General features: G+C 43.5%; 3 non-coding genes across 3 annotated transcripts; all 3 read right to left on the bottom strand.

Annotated features, from left to right (window-relative positions):
• Window positions 1-203: 203 nt before the first annotated feature.
• trnaa-agc (transfer RNA alanine (anticodon AGC)) lies at window positions 204-276 on the bottom strand. Its single transcript has one exon. It is a non-coding gene; the product is annotated as a tRNA-Ala (tRNA).
• A 455-nt stretch (window positions 277-731) lies between these two features.
• On the bottom strand, window positions 732-804 carry trnaa-agc (transfer RNA alanine (anticodon AGC)). Its single transcript has one exon. It is a non-coding gene; the product is annotated as a tRNA-Ala (tRNA).
• Window positions 805-975: 171 nt separating this feature from the next.
• On the bottom strand, window positions 976-1,047 carry trnac-gca (transfer RNA cysteine (anticodon GCA)). Its single transcript has one exon. It is a non-coding gene; the product is annotated as a tRNA-Cys (tRNA).
• Between the last annotated feature and the right edge of the window lie 6,119 nt (window positions 1,048-7,166).

The raw sequence follows: 7,166 nt of genomic DNA, 5'->3' as shown, positions 1-7,166 counted from the left end.
GTAGCTCTTTGCCGTTTCGGGTGCATTCTGTCCATGTTCATTGTGTCATCAAAATATTGCACCATCTTGTTTTGAGGTTTGAAAAAGGGTGTCACGTTCATGGTTTCTCTATTTTGTGCACTTGTCAATTCACCATAAAGCCTTTTTTCCAGTTCCATAACGGAAGCCCTTGTCTGCCGGAGGCTAAGAACAAGACACGTCACTGGAGAATGCGGGCATCGATCCCGCTACCTCTCGCATGCTAAGCGAGCGCTCTACCATTTGAGCTAATTCCCCTACGAGGGATGCAAGCTAAGCTACCACCGATCTATACTGCCTCGTGTAGGGTATGGTCGGATCAAAGTTTACCATCTGTGATCGTAAAACACAGTAACCTCTCAGCAGGACTACGACCAGGCACCAACAAGTCTGGCCAAATGTCCTATTCTCAACACCTTCATCTAAACCAGGACAGATTCGGATACTCTCCCCTAGACTTCAAAGGAGGTTNCGAGCCCAACTCTCTGTTAATGTAGCTCTTTGCCGTTTCGTGTGCATTACAGTCCATTTTCATTGTGTCTTAAAAATATTGCACCATCTTGTTTTGAGGTTTGTTAAAGGGTGTCACGTTCATGGTTTCTCTGTTTTGTGCACTTGCCAATTCACCTTAAAGCCTTTTTTCCAGTTTCATAACGGAAGCCCTTGTCTGCTTGTGAAGCTACCTGCCGGAGGCTAAGAACAAGACACGTCACTGGAGAATGCGGGCATCGATCCCGCTACCTCTCGCATGCTAAGCGAGCGCTCTACCATTTGAGCTAATTCCCCTACGAGGGACGCAGGCTGAGCTACCACCGATCTATACTGCCTCGTCTGAACCTCCATCAAATGTAAATGTTTAATATTCAAACAAATCACAGCGTACATGGTTTTTTAGTTTCCCGTTGATCGCGGCTGCTAGTTTTAACAGTGACATCTAATTCAAAGGTTTACCACGAAAGGGGGCACCCGGATTTGGACCGGGGACCTCTTGATCTGCAGTCAAATGCTCTACCACTGAGCTATACCCCCTCATCGAGAAGCGCTTAAACCACCATGGAATACAACTGTTTAATGTTCCAATACGCAGAAACATGCAAATAGAACAAACGTCCTCAGAATGCTGTAAAGTGCTACTGTTTGCTGTCTAACAATTTGTATAAGAGGTCATCAGTATGTGGTTAGATTATATCTTGAAGAAACAAAACTTGTTGTGCACTGAGTGCCCTTACCGTCTTTTCTTTGTGCATGGCCTCACACTTAAAAGTCCCCTGGTATTTTTGGCTTGTTGGTGTAGGGGTATGTTTCTGAATACCAGCTTGTACAAGGGGTAAGCAGTCTGTGGTTTGGCAACTTTATTGATGAACTTGACCAAAACCAAACTTATTGTCTGATGATGACACCCTGACCTCCTTATCTTTTCCCAATGCCCAAGGCTGCAGTTTGGTCTAGAGCCGTTGGCGCGTTGGATTTGGTGTCTGTTTTTTAGCGATCTTAATTCAAATGTACTTTGAAAAACTTTGAAACACAAAATCTTGCGCAAACAACATAAAAAAGCACGTCCATCCTATTTGTAGTGTACTTCAGTGAACTGGTTATACAGATGATTGAATTCAAAGTGCTCCTACCTTCCCCTACAGCCTGCAATCAACTATTTGACAATCATTAGAATCCACCGAGATTTGGACTCGGATCGCTGGATTCAAAGCGCAGCGTGTTAACCATTACACCATGGAACCCATGAAAAAAAAGGGTTGCTTGATTCAATTAAAACATGTCTGCATACCAACTTTTACCAGGCGTGAGCGGTTTGTGGATTCGCAACTGTGTTGATGAACTTGTCCAAAACAAGAATAATTGTCTCATCTGTAGCCCAAACTCCTTGTCTTTTCCTGGCAGCCCAAGGCTGAAGATTTTTCTTCAAACCGAGGCTCGTTGGTCTAGGGGCATGATTCACATTTAGGGTGCGAGAGGTCCTGGGTTCAAATCCCGGACGAGCCCAACTCACTGATAATGTAGCTCTTTGCCGTTTCGGGTGCATTCTGTCCTTGTTCATTGTGTCATCAAAATATTGTACCATCTTGTTTTGAGATTTGAAAAAGGGTGTCACGTTCATGGTTTCTCTGTTTTGTGCACTTGCCAATTCACCTTAAAGCCTTTTTTCCAGTTCCATAACGGAAGCCCTTGTCTGCTTGTGAAGCTACCTGTCGGAAGCTAAGAACAAGACACGTCACTGGAGAATGCGGCCATCAATCCCGCTACCTCTCGCTTGCGCTTACTGTTTCCCACTGGCTGAGCCAATGTAAGCCCAAAGTAAGCCTACATGAGCCAATCACGTTTCTCTCTGGGGCTCACTTTTGACCAATCGCGTTTCTCTACGGGGCTTACTTTTGACCATTCGCGTTTCTCTACAGGGCTTACTGTTGACCAATCGCGTTTCTCTACAGGGCTTACTTTTGACCAATCGCGTTTCTCTCCTCTGGCTTACTGTGGACCAATCGCGTTTCTCTCCTCTGGCTTACTGTGGACCAATTGCTTTTCTCTCCTGTTGCTTACTTTTGACTGATGCAATACAATATGCAGAAACATGTGTAGAGACCTCAACATTAACAATTTGATTTTATTTCTTTGTTCACGTGATTGTAAATAATTTTATTGAATACTAAGGAAATAGCATATAGACAACCATGTGTGCTGTAGGTGGCGCTGTGGAGTGTGAGACAGGAGAGAGCGGAATGTGGTGAGAAGCAAAAAAGAAGCTGGTTGTTCTGTTTGATTATGCTTTGTGAAGTTTGGCGTTCCGAATCTGTTACAGAAAAAAATAGCAAAATAAGCACAGGGAAAATAAAAGCTACAGAAATCTTACATCGTGTGTCGATCATTGTCCAAGGGGGCAACACATGCAAATAGAACAAACGTCCTCAGAATGCTGTAAAGTGCTACTGTTTGCTGTCTAACAATTTGTATAAGAGGTCATCAGTTTGTGGTTAGAATATATCTTGAAGAAACGAAACTTATTGTGCACTGAGTGCCCTTACCGTCTTTTCTTTGTGCATGGCCTCACACTTAAAAGTCCCCTGGTATTTTTGGCTTGTTGGTGTAGGGGTATGTTTCTGTATACCAGCTTATACAAGGGGTAAGCAGTCTGTGGTTTGGCAACTTTATTGATGAACTTGACCAAAACCAAACTTATTGTCTGATGATGACACCCTGACCTCCTTGTCTTTGCCCAATGCCCAAGACTGCAGTTTGGTCTGGAGCCATTGGCTCGTTGGTCTAGGGGGTGTTTTTCAGCGATCTTAATTCAAATGTTCTTTGAAAAACTTTGAAACACAAAATTTTGCGCAAACAATATAAGCAAATCCATCCAATTGTAGGCTTTTTCAATTCACTGGTTATACAGATGATTGAATTCAATGTGCTAACCATTATGCATTCGAACCCACAGGTTTCTTCGTATTGCTGACTCCTACATTCCCCTACAGGCTGGAATAAACCATTTGACAAACGTCAGGATCCACAAAGAGATTCCACCGAGATTTGAACTCGTATGGCTGGATTCAAAGCCCAGAGTGCTAATCATTACACCATGGAACCCATGACAAAACAACGTTGCTTGATTCAAATAGCACATATCTGTACACAAACTTGAACAGGGGGTGAGCGGTTTGTGGTTTGGCAACTGTGTTGATGAACTTTTCCGAAACAAGAATTATTGTCTCATCAGTAGCCCGACCTCCTTGTCTTTGCCCAGTGCCCAAGGCTGCAGATTTGCATGAAGCTTGAGGCTTGTTGGTCTAGGGGTTTGATTCTCACTTAGTTAGTGTGTCTGTCAGTGCGTGTATGATTTTTAATGTATTGGTTGTAGTTAACATGTTTTCATGTACAGCTGCTTTGCAACAAAGAAAAATGTGAAAAGCTCTATATTCAAAAAAGTTGAGTTGAGTTGAGGATCATATTTAAAGGGGGTTGGGGTAATTTTGGGGCAGGATCTGTTTTTCCTAACTGTCACGTTTCTACCCCCTTTAAAATTATGCATGGAAGCATATATAGCCAGAAAGAAATTACTTGATGCACGCGCATAAGCAAACGTGTATGTCTCATGAAGCATTAATTCATAATTACATAGACATGCTAAAATTTCAGGGCCACACACACACACACACACACACACACTACATGTTACAAATGACAGGATACTATTTAAAGGGGGATGGGGTAATTTTGGGGCAGGATCTGTTTTACCTAACTGTCACGTTTCTACTCCTTTTAAAATCATGCATGGATGCATGTATAGCCAGAAAAATTTAGTTTTATGCACGCACACAAGCAACAGTGAACGTCTCATAAAGCATTTATTCATAATTACATAGACATGCCCTTACAGGCTTTGGTTTGTGCAATGCCTCACACTTCAAAGGCCCTGGTATTTTTGGCTTGTCGGTGTAGGGATATGTTTCTGTATACCACCTTGTACATGCCTAAGGCCATCAAACGTAACGTGTAACTTAGTTCACACTCGCCGGACGGCTAGTTATGGATGCTGCGCGCCGACGCCCCCAAATTTTTCCCAGGTCACCCGGCGGTGACGAAACGAAGGGGAGGGCGCCCGCAATCGAACGGAAGCATCATGGGGCGGCGGCGACGCCCGGGGGACCCCTGAAAAATGCCCAAAGTGCCTAATTTTTGAGTCACGGAACGAAGGGTTAGGCGTTCTCTTGGGCAGAACCATGAGGGGGCGTCTCGACGTACGGTCCCAGCCTAAGCCACGCGCGCCGATCAGGTTGCGACCTTGCCTCCCGAAGAGCGCCTGAACATCCCCCTTGCAGCCTACGGGCCGGCTCCGGACCCCGACGTACAAGAGAAGCCTACACGTGCCCCTTGTAACCTATTTTGGGTGGGGCTTCCTGCTGGCCACGCCTCCATCCTCAGAATGCCTACGCATACCCCTTGCAGCCTAAACTTGAGGGAACCCTGCCCGACGCCCCAGAAGACCCGAACGCCACCCGGCGCCCCAGGGGACCCCGTCTCTGTGCTGACTGCCTCATTTGAGCCCAGCGGCTGTGTGACACACGCTTAAACAGCCCAAAGCCCTTTTCTTTGACTTTCGAGTTGAACGTGCACATAAAAGTGCCAGTGTGCATCGACACAATGTTTTCTCACATCTGCGATTCACTCGAAGGGCCCAAAATTCGGTAGACAGAGTAAGACCCTGTCAGTGGTCTCGTTTGCTTTGGCAATGATTTATCCAGCTTAAAACATCAGTAGAGTTTATAAGCGGAACAGCCCTTCACAATGACATGCATTAAGGCTCACAGTTGTGCTCCAGAGGCTTAAAAATGGTACGTCCATTAGCTACCTATGTGAGCCGTGCCAAAAGTGTTACGTGTGGCATGTACATTCGTAACTTATTCAATGGGTCCCTCATAGGTAAATAATGGACAAAGCCTATTAAGGGTCATTATAAGCCTAAATAAGGAGTTATATAGCTTAATCCAACAGTAGAGTGTATGAGAGGCTTAGCCCTTCACAATGGCGTGCATTAAGGCTCATAGATGTGCTCCAGAAGCTTAAAAATAGTGTGTCCATTAGCTACCTATGGTAGCCGTGCCAAAAGTGTCCGTGACTCAGTTTGGCAATTACCTGTTTATTACAGCTTTGTAACATGGTTATTATGCTCAAAATGACAATACACGTGTAACTTATTTAATGGAACCCTCATAGGTAAATAATGGACAAAGCCTATTAAGGGTTATTATTTAACCTTGGCAATGAGTTATATGGCTTAAACCAACAACAGAGTGTATAAGAGGCGCGCTACTGTGTAAATGACATCCATTTAAGGTCACAGATGTGCTCCAGAAGCTTTAAAATGGTGTGTCCATTAGCTACCTATGGGAGCCGTTCCAAAAGTGTGTTTTACTCAGTTTGGCAAGTACCTGTTTATTACAGTTTTGTAACATGGTTATTATGCTCAAAATGACAATACATGTGTAACTTATTTAATGGGACCCTCATAGGTAAATAATGGACAAAGCCTATTAAGGGTCATTATAAGCCTAAGTAAGGAGTTATATAGCTTTAACCAACATTAGAGTGTTTGAGAGGCTTAGCCCTTCACAATGACGTGCATTAAGGCTCATAGGTGTGCTCCAGAGGCTAAAAAATGGTGTGTACATTAGCTACCTATGGGAGCCGCGCCAAAAGTGTTACGTGTGGCATGTACATTCGTAACTTATTTAATGGGACCCTCATAGGTAAATAATGGACAAAGCCTATTAAGGGTCATTATTTAACCTTGGCAATGAGTTATATGGCTTAAACCAACAACAGAGTGTATAAGAGGCACTCTACTGTGTACATGACGTCTATTTAAGGTCACAGATGTGCTCCAGAAGCTTTAAAATGGTGTGTCCATTAGCTACCTATGGGAGCCATTCCAAAAGTGTGTGACTCAGTTTGGCAATTACCTGTTTATTACAGCTTTGTAACATGGTTATTATGCTCAAAATGACAATACATGTGTACCTTATTTAATGGGACCCTCATAGGTAAATGATGGACAAAGCCTATTAAGGGTAATTATAAGCCTAAGTAAGGAGTTATATAGCTTTAACCAACAGTAGAGTGTATGAGAAGCTTAGCCCTTCACAATGACACAGAAAGTTGCGTCACGTGGCTCTCAACGACATACCGATAGGGCTAGGTCGGGCTATGAAATTAAGTATTTTTTATTATTTTTCATACGTCTCTCTCCCTCGCATTGATCTCTATGGCCATGTGACTGTAAAAGGTCAATTTTTAAGACTGTAAACAGCTTTTGTGATGACAAACCTACTAGCTATTATCCTAGAAGCACCCCATATTGGTATATTGCACACTTCAGGCTATTAAAATGCTTATTTTGCTACAAATCGCACTTTTCACAGAAATCATCTCTGACACCAGCATTTTCAGCAAAATTCTGCTTTATTCTTGTACAGAAAATCTCGGCTTTGAATGCTGGTTCTTCACACCCTCACGCACCACATATCCGAAGCCCGTACCCCTCGGTGTATGGCAAGTGATCAAAAAAAATCACAAAAAATATTCCAGAAAAATAAACGGCCCACAACGTCCCCAAAACGTGCTATATAGTACATAACGAGGCC

Source organism: Triplophysa rosa, linkage group LG20, assembly GCF_024868665.1.
Source record: "Triplophysa rosa linkage group LG20, Trosa_1v2, whole genome shotgun sequence".
Classification (NCBI taxonomy): domain Eukaryota; kingdom Metazoa; phylum Chordata; class Actinopteri; order Cypriniformes; family Nemacheilidae; genus Triplophysa; species Triplophysa rosa.
The sequence above is the reverse complement of the archived record's forward strand: the minus strand, read 5'-3'. Positions and strand labels throughout refer to the sequence as shown.